The sequence below is a fragment of the Dendropsophus ebraccatus genome, chromosome 8 (assembly GCF_027789765.1).
Source record: "Dendropsophus ebraccatus isolate aDenEbr1 chromosome 8, aDenEbr1.pat, whole genome shotgun sequence".
Taxonomy (NCBI): Eukaryota; Metazoa; Chordata; class Amphibia; order Anura; family Hylidae; genus Dendropsophus; species Dendropsophus ebraccatus.
The window spans coordinates 56,921,291-56,944,483 of NC_091461.1; the positions used below are offsets into that span (position 1 = coordinate 56,921,291).

The window sequence follows — 23,193 nt, forward strand, 5'->3', positions numbered from 1 at the left end:
ATAGCTCACGACAGGGTATAATGAACAATATAAACTTTATTGAAAATGAATGGCATACATAAAAACACATATCTATAAAAATCAAAGATAATAGTATTAACAGATTTGCACAGATGGCATAGGTAGGCCACAGAGATCACCAGGACATGATATAACAATTTGATGAAATTACTCTAGCAGCCAAGAAACAAAGGAATTAGTAAAGTGCACAGTGCTGCAGGACCAAGTGTTCAATATATTCAATAGTATAGCAGCAACAAGGGTATAAACTAAAGTGCACAGTGCTAGTCGGATGTTGTAGACAAAGCCTCCACTAGATAGGCAGTTATAATGGTTGTAAACATATAAAATAGTAGGAACAGTGCCTGGCCAGCTTCCGAACTAGTAACATGCAAAAGTGCAGGGTATACCTCAGAACCGGTGACTGCGTGGTCCTCCTTCTTCCCCAACGCACGTTTTGCGTAAGCTTGATCACACATCAATTTTTGTATGAATTTTTATATATATATATATATATATATATATATATATATATATAAAAACATGTATAAAAATATATATAAAATGATCTTGCAAGACAAAGATGGTAAAGTAACCTTTTCTAAAGCAAAAACAGTCATGGAATCTATAGAACCTTGGTGCATGTCATAAAAATGTCTAGACGCACCTGATAGATTCCTACTACCAGTGTGAACGGCTGGTAGTAGGAATCTATCAGGTGCATCTAGACATTTTTCTGACATGCACCAAGGTTCTATAGATTCCATGACTGTTTTTGCCTTAGAAAAGGTTACTTTACCATCCAGAGGGGGAGACATGCGCAGGAGATTACTAGATCATGAAGCATATTGGATCTTACAATTAAGCATGTGTGTACCTCAAGGGTTAAATTTAAAACGGGAGTTACTTCTGCACTACTAGTTAATAAGTCTGAGATGCTAAATTGTAGGATCAGATAAATGTATAAAAAAGAAAAATTACTTTTGTCTCTTTGTCTTGCAAGATCATGTTTATATATATATATATATATATATATATATATATATATATATATATATATATATATATATATATACATACACACACACACATATTTTTGCAGCATTTTTCCATGTTTTTAAGAGATTGTGTCATATAAAGTATTTTATTATGAACACATGTAACTAATCTGTTGCAACTGTGCATAATGACGAAGACATACTCATCCTATGTTGGTTTCTGGGTATAAATTGTAACAGGCTGGTCAGCCATGACTAAAAACGGGGGTGCTATCCGAAACGCGTTGGTGTTGGCCTGAGGACATTCCCTTGTATTTCCTTGTGGTTTAAATTAACACAGAATAAAGATATTTCCTCTACACCAATTGCACTGGGACAAGTTCATCATTCTGAGTGCTCAGACCCGTACCAGATCAGATCAACAGCGCGTCCTCTCCCCGCGCTGAGTTTAAAAAAAGAGTTTAGCTCCATAGGAGCCCATTATAAGTCCAACTCTTTTCTTTAATTCATAGCTGAGAGTGGATGCTCTATCTCCTCATTGGTACGGGTCTAAGCACTCAGACACGGACCCATCAAAACTTTTGACATGTCTCTATGACTGTCAAAAATTGTTTATAATGACACGTACACTTTAATATTTTATTGTTGATTTGTTTCCAGAATGCAAAATTAAACATAGAAACATAGAAGATTGTCGGCAGAAAAAGACCACTGGGTCCATCTAGTCTGCCCTTTTAGTATTTTCTTTCTTATTATCTTAGGATAAATATATGTCTATCCCAGGCGTGTTTAAATTCTGTTATTGTAGATTTACCAACCACCTCTGCTGGAAGTTTGTTCCAGGTATCTACTACTCTTTCAGTAAAAAAATATTTTCTTACATTGCTTCTGATCTTTCCCCCAACTAACCTCTCACTGTGTCCTCTTGTTCTTGAGCTCAGTTTTTTACTAAAAACACTTCCCTCATGAACCTTATTTAGTCCCTTAACATACTTAAAGGTTTCAATCATGTCCCCCCTTTCCCGTCTTTCCTCCGGACTATACAGATTCAAATCTTTAAGTCTTTCCTGATATGGTTTATGCCTCACACCCTCCACCATTTTTGTAGCCCGTTTTTGGACCCGTTCTATTTTATCAATGTCCTTTTTTAGGTGAGGTCTCCAGAACTGGACACAGTATTCCAGATGTGGCCTCACCAGAGCTCTATACAGCGGGATCACAATCTCTCTCTTCCTACTGGTTATACCTCTAGCTATATACCCCAGCATACGATTTGCTTTCCCCACCGCCTGGTTTCACTGGTGACTCATTTTAAGGCTGTCAGAAATCATTACCCCTAAATCCTTCTCTTCTTAAGTCTTTTCCAACACAGTACTGCCGATGTGATACTCGGATAGAGGATTCCTCCTCCCCAAGTGCATTATTTTACATTTGGAAACGTTGAACTTCAATTTCCACTGTTTGGACCACTTATCTAGCAAAGCTAATTCATTTTCCATATTACTGACACCTCCAGGAATATCAACCCTATTGCACACTTTTGTGTCGTCAGCAAACAGACAAACTTTACCTACCAACCCTTCTCCTATGTCACTTACAAACATATTAAAAAGAATAGGACCCAGAACAGACCCTTGTGGCACACCACTTGTAACCAGTCTCTGCTCGGAATATACACCATTAACAACAACCCTCTGATATCTATCCTTCAGCCAACCACAAATCCACTGAACTATCCAGGGATTTAGACCAATTTTCTCCAACTTCTCTATCAGCTCTTTATGGGGAACTGTATCAAAAGCTTTGCTGAAGTCCGGATAGGCGATATCCACAGCGCCACCTTCATCCAGCACTTTTGTGGCATAATCAAAGAAATCAATGAGATTAGTCTGACATGATCGGCCCTCAGTAAAGCCATGCTGGTTTGGATCCATCAAATTGTTGATTCTTAGGTAATCCATTATCTTCTTTTTTAGAAGAGTTTCCATCATTTTCACTACTACAGATGTCAGCCTCACTGGCCTGTAGTTACTGGGATCTTCTCTATTCCCTTTCTTGTGGATTGGTATAACATTGGCTGTTCTCCAATCATCCGGGACATCTCCTGTTAGCAGGGATTGGTTATACAGATCTGTCAGGGGGGCAGCAATCACAGATCTGAGTTCTTTAAGAACCCTGGGATGGATCCCATCTGGACAACAATTGTCTAACTAGTCTTCATTAGAATTGTTCCACCATTTTGCTGATGCACAACCTGCTCTGGGCTCGGGCCACACTGCATTATTCTCTGTAAGGCTAAGTTCACACTACGTGATTTTCCGGCCTTCAAAAAAACGTATTTGCTACTGGTTACTATACTTTGAATAATGGTTGCTATGCTTTTTTGTTTTTCCTGGATATAGTAATTATTCTGTGTGTTAGTTTTGTATAAATCTGTGCGTATGGTGATGATAATGATAGGGAAAACAAACAAAAGATGTTACCTTTTTGTCCAATTTTCTGGACTTGCATCTAGTGTGAACATGAAACTACTGGTGTATACTTTAGTTTGCAAATATTACCTTAATCCTCAGTGCAATCTGGCAACTCTGGCAAATGCCAAATGGGCTGATGTCTTCAGTGGGACATAGGGTGCACTTTTTGCCAGCCAGAATTTTCCCCACAGGGTGCACTCCCTGCACAAATATCGGCTGCAGCAGGCCGTGCAGTGAAACAAGTGCAGTGTGTAATAGTGTGTTAACAAGTACAGATTTTTGGTTGCATTTGGTGAAAACAAAGCCAGGCATGGGCTTGAAAAGAGGAGAAATCTCAGTCTTCAGCATGCCCCACCTCTGTATCATCACTGGGGGAGTCATCCACCTTTTAAAGTAATCACACAACTGGTAAAACACTGCATCCCATTCCAAGATTGCTTCCAGCATACAGTAGCTGTCAGGGAAGGACAGGAAGGCACAAGGACAGGTGAGCCCTGAAGCTGGCACCCACCCCACTGGTTTTACCTACTTGCCCCAGATGCCCTAGATGGCAAACGGACAACTGGACGGCAGTCCCTGTACTTACTAAGGTGCAACACGAAACAAACAAGACAGACACACACAATAAGAGAGAGGTCAGAATTCCGGGTCAATAACAGTCGAGCGGCGAGGTACAAACACAAGTCCAAAGGGTAGTCAGAAATACAAGCCAGAGGGTCAGGTAACGGGAATAGCAAGGTCAGGAAAGATTGCGAGGTCAAGAAAACACTAGGGATACTAGGCTCTATCGCAGGCAAGGACTGAGACACAGGGGAAGGAACTTATACAGCCCGGAGTCTCAGCCCCCTAACACCATTGGAGCTGAGACTCCAGGCTAACACAGAGCGATGTATATGACTGGAGCCTACTGCTGTCAGTCACCATCCCTAACGCAGCTCAGCTGGGAAAGAATGAGCCCCAGCCGCGGCTAGTAGTGGGAGTTCCCAGCAGGCTGACTGCCAGGGACGCTGCCGACGCGCCCCAAGCAACCAGCCCTGCACTAAGGACGCCGTCGGCGTCTCCAGAGCCTGGCCGCATGCACCCACAGAGTGAGAGCCGGGAGCGTGGCCGGCCGTAGTGAAATAACAGTGGGCCGGCCGCTAGGGACGCCGGCGGCGCGCCCCTAGCAACCGGCCCCGCACGTCACCAGGGACGCCGGGGCTCTGCTCAGAGTCCGGCCGCGCGCTCCGGCAGAGCCAGGAGCCGAGCGCGCGGCCCGGACCCTGACAGTAGCTGTACAGAACAGGATTTACCTTTTGTTTTGTTAGTTTGTTTTTTTAAAGGCGTTGTCTATGAAAAATAAAGGGTGCGTTTTTCTTCTCATGTGGAGGAGTTGCAGTATTAGTCAGAACTAGAGATGAGCAAACCTCGAGCATGCTTGAGTCCATCCGAACCCGAACGTTCGGCATTTGATAAGCGGTGGCTGCTGAACTTGGATAAAGCTCTAAGGTTGTCTGGAAAACATGGATACAGCCAATGACTATATCCATGTTTTCCAGACAACCTTAGAGCTTTATCCAAGTTCAGCAGCCACCGCTAATCAAATGCCGAACGTTCGGGTTCGGATGGACTCAAGCATGCTCCAGGTTCGCTCATCTCTAGTCAGAACCTATGCACAAGAGTGACACTTTTTCCAGAAAGGAAGATGAACAAGAAAAAGACACTAGGGGGAAAACTTACAATCGTTTTTGTGTAGACTTTGGTGTAAAGCTGCGTGTATTGTTTTCTTATTGTTTTCTGTATAAGCACTGACAACAAATCCCCCAACCCCCTCACGTGTGCCATTTTTATTTTTGTACACTGCCAATTATTATAATCCTAACATGGGTGCTCACTAATAATCATTGTGCTATGGGCACAACATCCAAATGTGTTGTACAAGAAATAGGATCTAGAGATGCTGCTTTCACCAAATCAGGGGCATCGTTAGGCTAAATGTCTGGGACTCAAGACCCAAAGAATAAATGCTTGCCCCGGAATTTTTTGACCAGCGCTGCAAGAACTCCAGTCTGATGCCGGGCTCTCTGCTTCTGTACTGTGTGGCGTGCCCCTGCATTCATTTGTGTCCCCCCCCCCTAAGTCAACCTAGTAGAAGAACAGTGAATCCTCAGCGCAATATTTTCATGAAGATCACCATTGATGTAGTGTAACCATAAAGTCACAGACAGCATAGACAGCAACGTGATTGGCTCAAGAAACTCCAAAATTACAACAGGCACAGCTGTTCCTACATTCTTTCTAATCCTTTAATTTTGCATTTATTACAGCAAAATAATTTACCATATGAAACATTTAATAGCCAAATATAACAGCAAGGATTAAACCTGTGTACTGTGCTAAAACTTGGCACTCTTAGGGAGATGGAAACAAATATTGCTTGTAAGTTATCCAAGGAGATAAGTCCAAGCAGATCTAAAAGGCAAGTAGTAAATTCCTCCATGCTTTACTGCACCTCTACTGCATCCTTTCATGCAATCCCCATTCATTGTCCAAGCAGGTTGAGGGGGCTTGCCTAAGGGAGACAACCTTTTTTTCTGAATGGAAGGTAAGGTTGTGACCAGCTGATTGTAACAGGTCCAACTCCACTAACTTCTAGCTGCAACTGCTAGGGCACGCCATGCCTGGCTATACATTCCCCCTGCAGCAGCTGCCAATTCTCAATTCTCTAATATCTGCTTCCATCAGAGAATTAAGGAAGTAGGGAAGATCTCCAAACATGTGCTGGAGTTGGCTTGTGCTTAACGCCGCCATACAGAAAAGATGCTAATGGTGTGTTTAGCCACAGATACTAAAAAGCTTCCATGATAAATGAATAAATATTGTTTACAGAAATTTCACAATCAGTATAGCACGAGGTTAGCATGGTTACAATCTTAAAGGGAAGCCAAACCTAGAAATCAGAAGAATAAAAATAAATTAGAAATACTATATAGTGTATGTACTGCAGTCAAAGGATTTCTCTCTGCTCTATTCCAGCTATTTGTGTATAGAGTTTGTATATTCCTGTGACTGCATGGGTTTCCTCCTGCACTCTGAACTCATACAGGAAGGTTATTTGGTTTCCAGTCAAACTGATCATAATTAGTATTGAGCAGATCTATTAAAATGTTCAGGTTTGGCAATGTTATCTGAACCTGAAGGCTTGGAGTTTGGTTCCATCCAGCTGCAGAAGCAGGATGCAGCCCTAAAGCTGCCAGGAAAACATGGATTCCAGGACTCCCTAGGGCGGCATCTAAATTCTTCAGACACAGGGGAATCAAACGCTGCACATTTAGGTTTGGATAACGTTGGCAAACACAAACATTTTGACAGATCCGCTCAAAACTAGTCATAATGCAGCAGCAATAGGGCAAATTAGATGGTAACCACCTAGGGGATAGAGTCTGGAATAAAGGTAGCGTAATGGAAGGGATTTTCTAGGTTTATAGAAAAAAAGTACATACAAAAGTATATATAAGTGCTCACTAGAGGATGGCACCAAAGATCAGAAAAGATTTTCAGTCTTGCACAGGTCTGTTATGCACCTTTGTTTTGATAGTGCCAAGACTTGTTGGTGGGATTACCAAAATAAGGAACTACAGTTATTATGACTCCCCCCTTATAGAGACACTGGCCTAAATTCATCAAAAATTGGACACACACAGACAGCAACCAATCATGTTTCATTTTGAGAAATGAAAGCTCAGGTGTAAGTAAAGGCCCTATTCCACAAAACGATTATCGGCCGTATTCGGCCGATATCGTCCATTACGGCCGATAATTGTCCTGTGGAATAGAAGGGAACGATCAGCCGACATTGTTCATGTTGGCTGATTGTTGAAGTCGTTTGTCTTTCAACATGTCGAAAGACAAACGAAATATATAGCAACGATCTACTGCCGTCGCTCCATGGAATAGGAGTAATGGCAGCAGGCCACCGCTATATCCTATGGGCTGCCCGGACGATCAGCGATCAAAAGTTATATGTGGTTATCACATGTAGTCATAGTAGGGCATGAGCCTCCTATATTGTGCTGGGTTGACCAAGCTAAAGACTACACAATATCTCTCCAATAGCATTTTTACAACAATAACTGAATATAAACCAGACTAGCAATAGGGTGACATAAGAAAAATAAGGGTTACTCACCTGCCTGATCACCTGCCACAGTTTTGTCTGTGTCTCGGTCCCTTCTCACTGCTTCACAAGCCCTGTTTCAGCATGCAAATAATCCCTTAACTTATCGCATATAAAGTTGCGCTTTTACATGTGATAATAAACCGACTGTTCAATTTAGATGATTCAGCCTTTCAAGGAAAAAGACAACTGATCTATTTTCATGCTCAGACAGCTCCGGACAATAGCTGCAGCTGCTGCTCATATGGCTTTCACACATCAATTGAAGTAAATAGCTGTATCCACACACATACTGTACCTCCTTCACAAACGCCTTCAACCAACCTACTTTCTATTCTTAAGTTTTGCTCTGCAGGTTTTATCCTTTATAACTTTACATCCTACAGGTCAGGTCTTTTCTCATGTTGTCAGAAATTCATTTTATGGAACATCAAACTCTTCTCATCATTAAAATTATCCCATAGCTCTAAAGAATTTGTATGCTGGCTATAGACAATGCAGATATATCATGAGCAATACATTCAGACATACTAGTTAAAGGAAAAGTTCCCCCTAAAAGTTATACAAATCACCAATATACACTTATTACTCGAAATGCTTATAAAGTGCTTTTTTCCCTGCACTTATTACTGCATCAAGGCTTCACTTCCAGGATAAAACGGTGATGTCACGCCCCGACTCCCAGAGCTGTGCGGGCTGTGGCTGCTGGAGAGGATGATGGCAGAGGGATGCTCAGTGTCCCTCCAGTGCCCTGTGTCCCTCAGTGTCCCCCTGCCATCATCCTCTCCAGCAGCCACAGCCCGCACAGCTCTGGGAGTCGGGTCGTGACATCACCATTTTATCCAGGAAGTGAAGCCTTGATGCAGTAGTAAGTGCAGGGGAAAAAGCACTATGAGGGAGATTTATCAAACATGGTGTAAAGTAAAACTGGCTCAGTTGCCCCTAGCAACCAATCAGATTCCACCTTTTATTTTCCAAAGAGTCTGTGAGGAATGAAAGGTAAAATCTGATTGGTTGCTAGGGGCAAGTGAGCCAGTTTCACTTTACACCAGTTTGATAAATCTTGCCCTTTATGTGCATTTCCCGTAATAAGTGTATATTGGTAATTTGTATAACTTTTGGGGGACAATACAATACTTTAATAAAACATTTCGCCAGACTTCTCCTTTAAACAAGAAAGGGAACCAAGAATGAATGAAAGGATTATGCCCATTCTAATGCGCAGAGAGCAGCCTAAATAAGGGAGGTAATTGATTTTGGTAAAGAGAAAATACTCCATATGATGACTGCCATAATATTGGGCCAACACTTTTATTTTACATTACCCACAAAGGGCCTAAGGTCTTTCATTATGGCTACAAAAAGTGACAACCTATAAAAACGAGCATTCTTTATAAATTTAAACCATGAAATTATATAAATATGAACAAGTATTAGCATATTCCTATGTGACAGTATAAAAAACACTGCAAGAATTAACAACAAAAAAATTATAGAAAGTTGGTACAAGTTTCTATCCAAGTATGTAGAGAAAAGGAATTTCTCATATCTCTAGTCATACCTTACAAAAGGACTGGTTGTTTAACAGCTGTGTGGCCACAATGACTTCTCAGGTAGAAATGTCACTCCAGACTTGGCTTTAGAGAACCAGTTTTCTTTTGGAGAAATATATATATATATATATATATATATATATATATATATATATATATATATATATATATATATATATATATTATAATATATATAAAAAAAATCTCCTCTTAACATCAGTATGAATTCTGCCTATTTGCATGGCATTGATGGAATATGATTTCCCATCTTAACAACCCTGTTATGTATCAAACAAGGAGAAAATTTAATTTTGTAACATGAACATATAGGGGAAATACTGTTTGTGCAACTTTTTTATACATTCTGCATTGTTTCATAGACAGTGACAATAGAATGTATCATATGATAAAGCTTAGTAGCTTTCAACATGGCTCTGTCCTAGGATCATACCCTCTTTCCAATAAGTCAGACTTCTGCCAATGTTTTTTTTGGGCAGTGGAAACATCTGGAAAGTGGGAATATTTTAAAGCAACCAATGGTCAGCTGTGAACTACAAGAACTGGACAGCTGGTTGAGTGAGGCATGTGAGACCCTCACTACTGAGAGTGTCATTCCTTCTGGAAGCAAAGTCAGCACAATAGAATTCGACATTGTATGGGTTTCCTGCTTGTAACCATAGAAAAAGTCAAAATTACAATACGCAAAGCCCAGCATAAGGTGAAGTAGAGGAAAGCACACTGCCTCACTAGAACAGTACAACAGACCCTTTTTTGGGTAACCAATGACTGATGTAGAAATATGTGACTAAAACCTGCATGCATTGTGCCAACGGAAAAGTTTGCTCAGGTAGAATAATAGTCTGGGGGGCTGCTTCTTAGGGTTTTGGGCTATGCACCATAGTTTTGATGAACTGAAACCAGCCAACTAAAAGATATCATAACAACTTTGTGCCAAAAGCTTTGGGAGTCTTACTGCTACTTATGCATGACAGTGCCCCAATACACAAATCAAGGTCCCAAAACAGGTCACTGAGCAAGGTGCTAAAACATTAAAATGTGCATTAACATGACCAACCTTGACTGCACTAGATGACATGCCTTCGACTCACTACACCTGGAGATAAACGGCAACACTCACTGCAAGCTAAATAATATCATCCAACATCACTTCTCAACTTTAAAAATGTTCACATACCTGAACAGATCCATAGACTTTCTATAGCAGTTAAAGGGGTTATCTGGGGGATTATCTTCTATATTGGAGTGGGTCTAATATTCAGCATCTTCGCGATCAGGTGTTTGAAGAGGCAGTGACATGGAGCCTCTTAAAGGGATTATCTAGCGCTACAATAACATGGCCACTTTTGCCTCCCTCTTCCAGTTTGGGTGCAGGTTTGGAAACTCAGTTCCATTGAAATAAATGGAGTTTATTTGCAAACCTCACCTGAACTGTAGACAAGAGTGGTGCAAAAGTGGCCATGTTCTTGTAGCGCTGGATAACTCCTTTAAGAGTTTACCAGCAAAACTGCAGGGTTATCCCACAGCCTACCTGCAGGGTGATGAGTGTCGGACCTACACCCATCAAAGCAAATTTAAAAAGTTGACTAACCCCATTAAGGCTGTTTTAGCTGCCAGCTATAAATGCCCATTATTTTTAGTGAAATGTGCAAGAAGCACATAAAATTGTAATGTTGTTTGTGGTTACATATTCTACCCTTTCATTGATCCACTGACAGAGATAGAAATTTACCCTCATATTGCACATTTCTTGAATACATAGTGCTGGAATCACACATGGCAGTTTTTTTTTTTTTTTGCAGATACCACTGCAGTTTTTGAGCCATAACCAGAAATGGATCCAGCAGGATGTGGAAGTACAACTCCTTCCTTTAATATTTCCCATTTCTGGTTTAACTCAAAAACTGCAGTGGTATTCCCCCCCCCCCCCCCCCCCAAAAAAAAAAAAAAAAAACTACCACGTGTGATTCCAGCATAAACAAGAGGCCTTTTTCTAGAATTGGCCAATATATGCTCCCCAATCAGATCAGCTGTTTAGATTGTGTCTAGAGATGAGCGAACCTCGAGCATGCTCGAGTCGATCCGAACCCGAACTTTCGGTATTTGATTAGCGGTGGCTGCTGAAGTTGGATAAAGCCCTAAGGCTATGTGGAAATCATGGATATAGTCATTGGCTGTATCCATGTTTTCCAGACAACCTTAGAGCTTTATCCAAGTTCAGCAGCCCCTGCTAATCAAATAACGAACGATCGGGTTCGGATCGACTAGAACCCGGTTTGCTCATCTCTAATTGTGTCATACAACATATAATACCAGATTTTTGTATAAAATATGCACCTTTCTAGCTCTGTAACTTCCTTAGAAGGAACTCAGGATAAGCATCAAAGAGAAGCCCAGGTCCTCGCTGTCTGCCAGGTAACCTGATATTAAGGTAAAGTGTAAAATATTTACCAGCTACTCTCTATTATTAATGACGCCTGGAGCGGCAGGACAAAGTTTGTACAGTGTCGATCAATTCACTTGGAAAAGCAAACGTACAGGCTTGTCTTATTAACTTCCAGGTAGACAGAATGGATGAAGATGACACAGTATCTACATACACTTTATAAAGAGCTGTCTGAGAGTTACATTTTGCAGAAATAAAAAATAGAAGTGACGTGACTGCTACACTATACAATCATTACTGATACTAAACAATGTATAGAAACAATACTATTGATGGTAAAAGTAATCACTGATGAGCTATGTGACATAATCACATGACCGCATCATTCATAGGCTCTCTATAGTCTACAAGTGCAGCTATTACCTTTAGGGCGTGCGTGTACAGAACAAGAGTCTGTAGTCTATGACCTTAACATGTTTTCATAATGAAATGTATTACACCTTACTAACATATGTTAGGTTTCAATTATTTAAGACATTTTTGCTATGGGTGAATGAGAATATTTTTGTTCAAAACTAAAAGCTGAAAACTCATATGTTTAACCTCTTATCAACTGCTGATACACCTTTTTACAGGTGTATAAATCAAGAGCCAAGCCCGCTCTATTTGCAGTGGGTGCTGCTAGCTGTGTATTATAGCTGATGCCTGTCTGCAACTAAAAGATATGAACTTTAGTCTGATCCCAGCAGTTTAGCCCTCTACATGCCATGAGAGTAAACTGACAGATGCCACACCCGTCAGGGGCCAGACTGGCACCCCCCAACACAATCCATCAGTGCCAATCAATTACCACTGCAGCTAGAGGCCTCCTGAAGGAATCTATGGTCACTATGGTAAATCTGCTTTTACAATCTGCCTGAAGCAAGCTCTACAAACAGAGTGCCGATTACAATGATCGATGCAATGCAATAGCGTTACATTGATCAGTGTAAGCAATCTAATTATTGCATATAAATGTCCCCTAAGTACACTGAAAAAGTGTAAAAAAAAAAAAAAAGTTATAGAGGTTGGAAAACAGCAATTCAAAGCCTTGTTTCTTTTTTAAAAAATTGAGTTAGCTAAACATAACCAGAATTATTTAAATTGAGTATCAATGTAAAAACTGCAGAAAAGGGTGTCTTTTAGAAATATTATTGTCCCCTATGTTTCTGTTAGAGTTATGGCTTTTAAAAGGTAAGAAGGTACAAGTCAAAAACTTACTGACATAGAATGGGCTAATATTGTTCTTAGCTCATAAGTGGAGACAGTCTAGACTCCTTTGAGACCTATGGTACGCAATAGAGCAAGCAGCAATCTTTTTTGGCCATGATGGCATATGAATGTCTAGATGGGTGTACCACACTTGGTGGCCCCCTCTATGTGTCAAAGTGACCCTCCCATTTCTGTAGACCTGTGGGGTCTTATCCTGGGCAGATGAGAGAATAAATGTTCTCATAGACTAAAGTAGTTGTAGTCACTAAATCTATGCTGTTCATATACTTCATCCATTTGTTTTGTTACAAATCAGAAACACAGGAGGAAGAATAGATTTTTCCATTATGTGGCAAAGTATAACATCAAAATGTACTTTGAACAATAAAGAGAAGCCACTTGGAAGGCAGGGCAAGGAGTAATTGACTCACAGCTGGCAAGGTTATATCATTGCAGGCCATACAGTCATTTTAGATTCCCGATTAACTGGAAAGTGTTGGGCCAGGACTCAGAACCAGTATCTGTATCATCAAGCTCTATATAGGCTGATGATATCACTTATTATTCTGTCCACTTCTACACTATGTTCACACATGGTATTGCATGTTATTGGCTGAAAAAACACTAATGAAAAGACTGATGGAAATACTATGTGTAAACCTACAGTAGTATCTCCAATGTGAACAGCATATGGGAGCGGCAGTAAGATGGTGCCACCTCTACATAGTGAACAGAGCCAACTGGTTCTGGTCCCATTAATTGTGTAGTGCAAGCACTAAACAGCTGATTGGCAGGGGTGCTGGGTATCAACACCCACCAGTCAGTGACTGATAGTCTATCCTGTGGATAGGCCATTGATTATATTAGCCTGGAAAACAAATTTAAAGCATTAGGGTCAGTTCACACTGAGGAATTGACGCAAAAATTCTGAGCGGAATCCCCATTGTGGACTCAGCGCCTCAATGTAAGGTATAGGGTGCCTCCGCTCTCTACACCTCTCCGCTCAAAGAATTGACATGTCAATGCTTTGAGCGAAGTGGCGTGGAGAGGCACAGAGAGCATAGGCACCCTATACCTTACATTGAGGCGCTGCGGCAGGCAGAATTGCGAGCAGTCTGCAACGAAGACCCTTACTGTCATTTCAGGTTACGTCAGACATGTCAAAAATTACTGATCACATCAGGTCTCACTCCTAAGACCCGCTGCGATCCTGAGATACAACTGTTAATAAAGGCTAGAGTGTGCACTCTCATTCCTGGAGTCTATGGAGCGAATGAGCCTGATCTCCATGGGGATCCTAGCAGGTCTCAGGAGAGGATTACTTATATGGATGCAGCAGATCTGCTATTATTCTATGTATTTGTGTGAATGTCAAATGTATTTTCCAATCACAGATATCCAGACGCAGTATTCAGTATAGTAAAGTATACATAAGTGCATTTTATATGAAACCAAATAACCTACTGCTAGTGGGGGTTTAAAAAAAAAAAAAACTTCCATACTTGACAAATACATGGATGTCATTGGGAGAACACCAATATTTTAGAGTTGAATAGAAGCTAATGCAGTAACGGATCAATGAGGTGACTGATCTGATTTTAGACTTTATGATTATTTTAGTTAACTGTATTTTCTTGAGCTGAAGCTGATGAAAATATTATCTTTCCGAAAACACAAGTAGTGTGCTTGACCTTTTGAATTAAAGGGGTACTCCAGCCAGGGGGCTTTTTTCTTATATGGCTGGGGAGGAGGTGGCTGAGGGCAACAACGTCCACTCACCTCCCCGATTCCAGCGGAAGGTTCCTGTATCGCAGCGCTCAGGTTCCCGCTGCCTGGCCGCTTCCTGGTGTCTGACACGGGCTTGAGATGTGACGTTTCGAGTCCGCTCAGCCAGTCAGGGACAGAGGCGGGTGCCAGGAATTTCCTTAGACACCGGGAAGCGGCCGGGCAGCAGGGACCGGATCGCCGCGATACAGGACCCGTCACTGGAACCGGGGAGGTGAGTAGACGTCATTGCCCTCAGCCACCTCCTCCCCAGCCATATCGAAAAAAAGCCCCCAGGCCGGAGTACCCCTTAAAACATTGAAGTCAACAGTAATTTCTGGTTCTAACCTAGAGCATGTGCACAGACCTTGTATAGTTGGTAAACCATGAGTCCTCCACATGCCTTCCTGTTAAGGAATGACACAGGAACATGTCACATATTTTGTGTTATGGCAGGAACACGTTTCATGTCCAATCACTTTAAAGGATGTGTATAATTTGTGCCAGAACAACACACATTCATATACTGTACACTACCTATATGATAGGTATTCATAATGCTTCATATCCACTCGTCTCAAAAAAGTCTAATCATTTGTTGCCAAGCAACTTCCAAAAAAAGCAGTCACGCTACAACCCATTGCAGTCTAGCAATGAATAAAATGCATACAAAAAAAGAACTCGGTGATCATTAGGATCATTCCAGACTTTAATGCAGCCTATGTGCCGTGTATACATTAACAAATTGCGGTATTTGAAATAGCTATTACCAAAAGTTTACAGACTTTACTTCTTAAGTTCCAGGTATAAAGCTTGTCCTTATGGCAAAAAAATCTGTGTACCCAGTTTTCCCTTTAAGTCACTGTCAGTTGTATCCAAGGTAGAGCTGGGCGATATGGGCAAAAAATAAAATCTCGATTTTTTAAAAATTTTGGACGATTCTCGATTTAAATCTCGATTTTTTTTCCTTTTTGCTAAATAAACAGAATAGTTTTGTCCTTGCAGCATCAGATACTATTTTAATGACATTTGAGACAACTGTATTGCTTCTCACTGTAACAGTGCTCCCCTGTAGTAGACAAGCCCCCTGTGTGCCATTCTGGGCCCCCATATAGTATAGGAGATCTTCTTTGTGTGTTTAGTAGTGGAGGTATAGTGGATAAGGGGTGTAGTAGTAGTAGTACAGGTAAAGATGAGGGGTGTAGTAGTACAGGTACAGATGAGGGCTGTAGTAGTACAGGTACAGATGAGGGGTGTAGTAGTAGTAGTACAGGTAAAGATGATGAGTGTAGTAGTACAGGTATAGATGAGGGGTGTGGTAGTACAGGTACAGATGAGGGGTGTGGTAGTACAGGTATAGATGAGGGGTGTAGTAGTAGTAGTAGTACAGGTACAGATGAGGGCTGTAGTAGTACAGGTATAGATGAGGGGTGTGGTAGTACAGGTATAGATGAGGGGTGTAGTAGTAGTAGTACAGGTAAAGATGATGGGTGTAGTAGTACAGGTATAGATGAGGGGTGTGGTAGTACAGGTATAGATGAGGGGTGTAGTAGTAGTACAGGTATAGATGAGGGGTGTGGTAGTACAGGTATAGATGAGGGGTGTGGTAGTACAGGTATAGATGAGGGGTGTAGTAGTACAGGTATAGATGAGGGCTGTAGTAGTACAGGTATAGATGAGGGGTGTGGTAATACAGGTATAGATGAGGGGTGTGGTAGTACAGGTATAGATGAGGGGTGTAGTAGTAGTACAGGTATAGATGAGGGGTGTGGTAGTACAGGTATAGATGAGGGGTGTGGTAGTACAGGTATAGATGAGGGGTGTGGTAGTACAGGTATAGATGAGGGGTGTAGTAGTAGTACAGGTATAGATGAGAGGTGTAGTAGTACAGGTATAGATGAGGGGTGTAGTAGTAGCACAGGTATAGATGAGGGGTGTGGTAGTAGTACAGGTATAGATGAGGGGTGTACTACTACAGGTACAGATGAGGGCTGTAGTAGTACAGGTATAGATGGGCGACTGGGGGTGACGGAGGGCGACTGGGGGTGACGGAGGGCGACTGGGGGTGACTGAAGGAGGAGTGGGGGTGATGGAGGGCGACTGGGGGTGACTGAAGGGGGACTGGGGGTGATGGAGGGGGACTGGGGGAGATGGAGGGGGGCTGGGGCAGCTGGGAATGATTGGGAAAGGAGTACACATAGCCCTCCTCCCCTCACCCCGGCCACACATGCAGGTCCCGGTCTCTGCAGGAGGCTGCAGGGACTGTAGTGGTGATAGCGTCGCTGCCATTACTGGAGCTGTACAGCGGGATCAGAAGTGAAGATCCTGCTGTACAGCTCCAGTAATGGCAGTGACGCTATCACCACTACAGTCCCTGCAGCCTCCTGCAGAGACCGGGACCTGCATGTGTGGCCGGTAGGGGAACGGAACGCTATGTGTACAGCTGGGGGAGGTCGGTCGCGGCTCTGGGGGACTGCCGACCGACCTGCACCTCGCCGCACTTCCCGCCCGCCCGGCACCTCCACGCAGCGCCGCCCCCTCACTTCCCGCCGGCCGTAACCTGCACCTCATGCCCGGCCGGCACCTCCACGCAGTGCTGCCCGCCCTCCATCTCCCGCCCGGGACCTGCACCTCCCGTCCGCCCGCCCGACTGACTCTCCGCGCTTCTCTGCCCTCAATGATTTTTTGTGAAAATCGAATTTACGATTTTCACAAAAAATCAAATCGATTCTAACCTTCTGGGCGAATTAATCGAATTAATTCGATTAATCGCCCAGCCCTAATCCAAGGTACAAGTCATCAAGATCCCCCTAGTGGCCTTTGCCGGTCCCACCGGCCTTGATTAATGGTGGATCTACCACTGTTCGGGTATAAGGAAGTGACCTATCCAGATGGGTGGGGCAAGTAGAAGCCAACAGCGTCTGTTTCCTATGGGAGCAGGATGTGATCAGATCCTCTGAAAACAGAAGCAGTGGTGTAGATCCGGAGGGCCAGAATTGGCCGGGGGGGGGGGGGGGGGGGGTAGTTGGGGAGTTTGATGGGACATGTAAGTTTACATCACTGACATGTTTCCGGCAGCATATTTTAGGCCATTAAAAGTAAATCAGTTTAGGTGCATCCTTTGGCATACCTGGTGATCAGCTATTTAAAGGACTCCATCTCCTTCCTTATGCTACGTTTACATGAAACGATAATTTGCCCGATCGTATGATTAACGATGTCAGAGTAACAATTTTTTTTACATAACAATCAGCGTTTAGACGGTACGCTATTTTGTACGGAAAATTCGTTTTGCAATCGTTTTGCGATCGCTTAAGACTATTTCACACATTGGTTAAATCGGCAAACGACTGTTCATACGGAACGATCTGTGAATTTTTTGCGAACGATCAACGACGATTTGAGAAGTTGTTGAAAGATCAAAATGAACAATTTCTCGCTCGTCGCTTGATCGATTGCTGTGTTTACCCGTACGATTATCGTTCGAATTTGATCGTTATTGTGCAAATTCGAACGATAAATCGTTCCTTGTAAAAGGACCATTAGTTTTAGTGGGAGTGGTGCCTAGAATAACAGATTTGTCCTATTCACCTGAATTGGTGAAAGTTGTAGTCAGCTGCAATACCAGGCACAGCCACTACTATAGTATGGAGCTGTGTATGGGAAGCAGAGTGCTCACTAAAGTACATGCGATAATCAGAGTACTTCTATAAACTAATGCAGCTAGTATTATTATTTATGGTGACATGTTTAGAAGGAAATTTACGTACACTTTAAGGAAACGTTATGGTTTAGGAGGTTATATCTAATAACAGGTTTTAGATGAGAATGGAATTTTCTTTTCTCTTTTCTTTTTTTATTTTGCCATGTATCAGTACTTAGTCATCTTGTCAGTCTATGATGCAAATAATGAGGCTCTAACAACATAATAGTCATCTATTGTTCTTCTGGTCATGCCATAGTATGCCGACTTATATCAACATATGTTATCAGCAACAGCGCAGAACATCTAGGACAGACCAGGAAAGTCTTTCCTGTAAATGTCAGTCAATTCCACAAATATGAGATGAAAATTCTGAGCAGAAGGAATATCTATATGGAGTTGCCATGGAGACAATAAAAAGCATTTGCAGGTCAACCATTACTGTCACAATACGAAAAAACTGAAAAAATTTTTAGTCTGGTAACCCAAAAATAAACCTTTTTTTAGGTAACAAATATAAAAATACTTGAATTTGCTAAAAATGACAACATGCTGAAATATTCCTATAGAATTATCTACAGTTATGGAACGACTATTAGAGGTAGCAGGCATTCTGGAGCTCGCACATCATCACATAGATCCACAGCAATGTTTCTATGAAAATAACGTAACTCAAGAAGACAAATGATTGATTGGAAGAGATGGATCCCAGAGTCTATAGTCTATAGTCGATTTTTACACACAGTCTATAGTCGATTTTTACACACAGTATTTCACGCAGTATTTTTTAACCAAAACCAGAAGTGGGTTAGAAACACAGAAACTGTGCAAATCTCTTCATTAAAATGTTTTTCTGTCACTTCCACGCCTGATTTTGACTACTAATACTGACAAAAATACTGTCCAAAATGCTATGTGCAAACATATCCATAATGGAGCTCATCTCCTGCACTCATTGGAGCTCATCTTTCAGCACTGAGATCGCGATCAGTCAAAACTTTGTGAACTGTCTAAAGTTTTCTTACTTTCTTCTTATTTATTACAGATGTGGATCCCATCACACGACTGCTATATTAAAAGGGTTTAAAATTTACTGATGTAACTGAGCTGGAAAGAAACAAATTACACTGCTGAAATATGGTTAATAAGTTACCATTATAATTAAACAAATTTGAGAGTGCTTCTTTAGCATAAATATTCTATGGTAAAGCAGCCTATACATTGTATTTGATTTAGCAACATTGTGCAGATTTCACAGCTAGCATTCAATGTGAAAATCCCATCTTAGAATTTGTCTGCACTACAGAATCCCGGCGGATCACATGCAGCCGATTCCGCAGCTTGTCTCCACTCACGACTGCATGCATCTCCGCTGGTCTCATAGATTTTATTCTATGGTTTGGCAGATTCTGCTGCCTGCCATCGGGTGGATGGCGGAATCTGCCAAGCCATAGAATGAAGCCTATGGGACAAGCGGAGATGCACACAGCCGCGGGCAGGGACGAGCTGCGGAATCCGCGGCGGGTGATCTGCTGGGATTCCATAGTGAGGACATACCCTTAAAGAGGGTGGGGCAGTAAGCTATTTTCTAGCAACCTCATGGGCAACCTCGGGTCAAAAATGCTGTGGTCACATTTTAACATTTTAACGTGTCAATGGAGAAAACCAAAATACCCACAGAACATTTTTTTGCCATGACAAATATTGTCATTTTAGACTAAAAATTTTGGAAGTAGTAGCACATTCTGTAATTTTAATCTGTGCACAGGCGATATGCTACAGACTGGAATTTGGAATTCCCAGCATCATCATTCATAATGATGCCGGGAACATCGAAGCTCCATTCGATAGCACATGGTCTGTATTTACGGATTGTGCCCGATTGTGTGGATTGTGTGTGAATGCCCCCTTAGGGTATGTTCTCAAACATTGGAGTTTCATTAGAGAAACACAATGAAGGATGGCAATTAAGTGATTAATTACTGCAATGAAACGGTTAAGTAATGCAATAAAAAAAAGTATGTGTGAACACAGCCTGAGCAGCCTGAGCAGCCTGAGCACCGAAATCAAATGGATTTGCCTTCATCTCCTACAAATGATGACAGATAACTTATCATTCAGGCTACCACTGCAGTTTTGAGCCAAAGCCAGAGGTGGATCCAGCACTGAGAAGAAGTATCAAGGCCCTATTACACAAAACGATTATTAGCCATATTCGGTATGCGTAATAGAAGACAACAATCAGCTGACATTAACAATGTCGGCTGATCGTTATTTTACAACATAGTGAAACACTAACGATTTAGACAGCAATGAACTGCTGCGGTTGCTCCGTGGAATAGGAACGGCGGCAGCAGAACGCCGCTATCTTTTTTGGGCTGCCCGGACGATCTAGCGATCACCCGGGCAGCCCCCCACAGCTCCATGCTCCCTCCCTCACCCCCCCCCCCCACTCTTACCCACTCACTGCCAATGTGAGTAATAGCACCAGCAGCGATTGGGGAATGAGGAGCAAGCGAGCGCTCACAGCGTTCGTTTGTTCCTCTGTTTCACCCCGTGTAATAGGGCTTTGTTCCTTCCTTAAATTTCCCATTCCTTTTGAATCCACTAACAATTTTGTAGTCTAAAAAACCTAATTATGTTGTTAGCCACAGATTGGGCTTGATGTGTGTTACATGGGCTGGCGTTCCTTACCTTCTACCATGTAGGAAGGAAGGCCAGCCGATACTCCTGTGTAACACACATCAAGCCTAATTTCAATGTTATGGATAATGACATGACTAAAAGTTTTCTATCAACTACAGAATTGTGAGTTGCAAATCATATGAAATACTCATGAATATTTTTTGCATTCATAGCTCGGACACCTGTTGAACTTTATGCGTATACTAGGGTGAATGGAACCTAATTGTGTCCTTGAGCAAACTGGATTTTCTCTCTACACTGGGGCAGGTTGCTTCTGTTGAAGGGATTAAAAAAATTTGCGCTATAAGAACAACATAAAAGTGCAGGATCTTGATAAACTCTCCGTGTGTTTTCTTTTTTGTCGGCCAAAACAGTGATACAGAAGAGAAGAATAACAGTGCACAGGCTTGTTCCTAGTGATCTGTTTGATAATTTCATTCTCACTCAGATTATTGTAAATATTAGGCATTTTATATTATATTTATGTAACCACCTTAATCGTAACAGCCAAACAGGTCTAGCACAGTACCAGGCGGCATGATGCGGAGTACCCACTGCGCTGACGTTACAGGATGTAATCATTAGACAGACGCAGTTCGTGTTTTATTTAAATTCTATTTTGAGCCTTCGAGCAGCGAGCATTGGAAACAATCATGGTATAGCAAGCAAATGACTTGTACAGTGATGTAGGCTCTGCAGCACACTGGAAAACACATTTCACATAATAAATAGTGGCAATTCGGAGAAGCATGCACCACACACCAGCATACCATCTGACAGCCCTGCCATTGTCATGTGAATACATGTTACCAATAATAATATTAACACTGCAACTTATGCATGTAAAATATAATATTAGCCCAGCATTACAGAATATAGAGATGACTGAGACTATATGGAGTCCACAGCACACAGAATCCTGCTCGCACACATGGCCAGAGCCTCATTACTCAACTCCTGGTGCCTGTCACATCCATTTTTCTTGGCAGTTAAATAGACAATTCTATTTGCTGATCAAGAACATGATACAGAGAGGAGGGCAGCCGCATAATACCCAATATACTAGACTTAAGAAATTAGCTCTAGCCCTGACCTGGACTGCTTCTGCCCATTGCAGTCCATGCATTGCTGACTTAGTAACTGTTTATCTGCAGTCTCACTAAGCACAAATCCACATGCCTGCAACTACCTGGGCTGAAAGGCACATACACTGCATTCAGCATTTCTTACAAGCCATATATATATATATATATATATATATATATATATATATATATATATATATATATATATAGAAGTCACATTCATTACACAACTATACACATTTTTTTGTATCCGATATATCATATAGTGAACCAATATAATAATTTCCGTACAAAAGAGATCATAACGGTTTCTGCAAATGTTATGTCTATACATATATATATATTTTTTTTTTATTCTAATGGAAAATGTATAATATCCTGGTATGTAACATTGTTCATTGTTTTGATGATAGGCTAGATACATTAGACACAATGTGGAGTTTATTATATACAGTAATAATAGTTGCAGACGTGATAGTTGGAATTCTCATTGATAAGAACAAACTCTGGCGGGGAATTATATAGGATGTAGAGCAGTAATGACTGCAGTGGCCTCGGTGCTGGGGCTGAGCTGACACAGAGGCTGCAGCCCGCACATCATGCACAACAAAGAGCAGCTTCTAAGCAGCCAAACTTACCTTGTGTATATAATGCAGTGTCCTTGCTGCGAGCACACAACATGCTGCTGTATTATTCTGCTGTTGTAGCCCAGCTCTGACTTCATTGAAGCCATCAGTGTCCTCCGACCAATCAGACGAGAGGCCTCCCCCTTTATTAGACTGGATCTGGAAGCGTCCACTGTAGTGCGGGGTGTTTGCAGTGAACATGCTCTGCTGTGCTGCTCTAAACTCCACAATGCTCAAGTTGGTTTCTTATTTGTCCGGTTTCTTAATAGCAGGAAATGTGTTTTTATTTTTTACCGCTGTCTTAAAGAGAAGAATTTATTTTAACAATTAATTCCACTGAACTCAAGTGCCTTGAGGCGAATGCAGTTGAAATCAGCCTAATACCACAAATAGCTGGCACAGACATGGGCATCAAAGTAGACGCTTAATATTGGGATTTTACAGGATGATTGACTTCTGACCACTGATCTCACATTGCCGACACACAGAGAGGG

The 23,193-nt window shown here is 41.8% G+C and overlaps 1 protein-coding gene across 2 annotated transcripts in view; it reads right to left on the reverse strand.

The window, feature by feature from the left end:
* SORBS1 (sorbin and SH3 domain containing 1) overlaps positions 1 to 22,813 on the reverse strand; it is a 287,999-nt gene extending 265,186 nt beyond the window's left edge. For both annotated transcript variants that reach the window (XM_069980452.1, XM_069980451.1), the window contains exon 1: positions 22,712 to 22,813. The gene's annotated coding sequence lies outside the window, so the exon portion shown is untranslated. The remainder of the gene's footprint in view (positions 1 to 22,711) is intronic.
* Between the last annotated feature and the right edge of the window lie 380 nt (positions 22,814 to 23,193).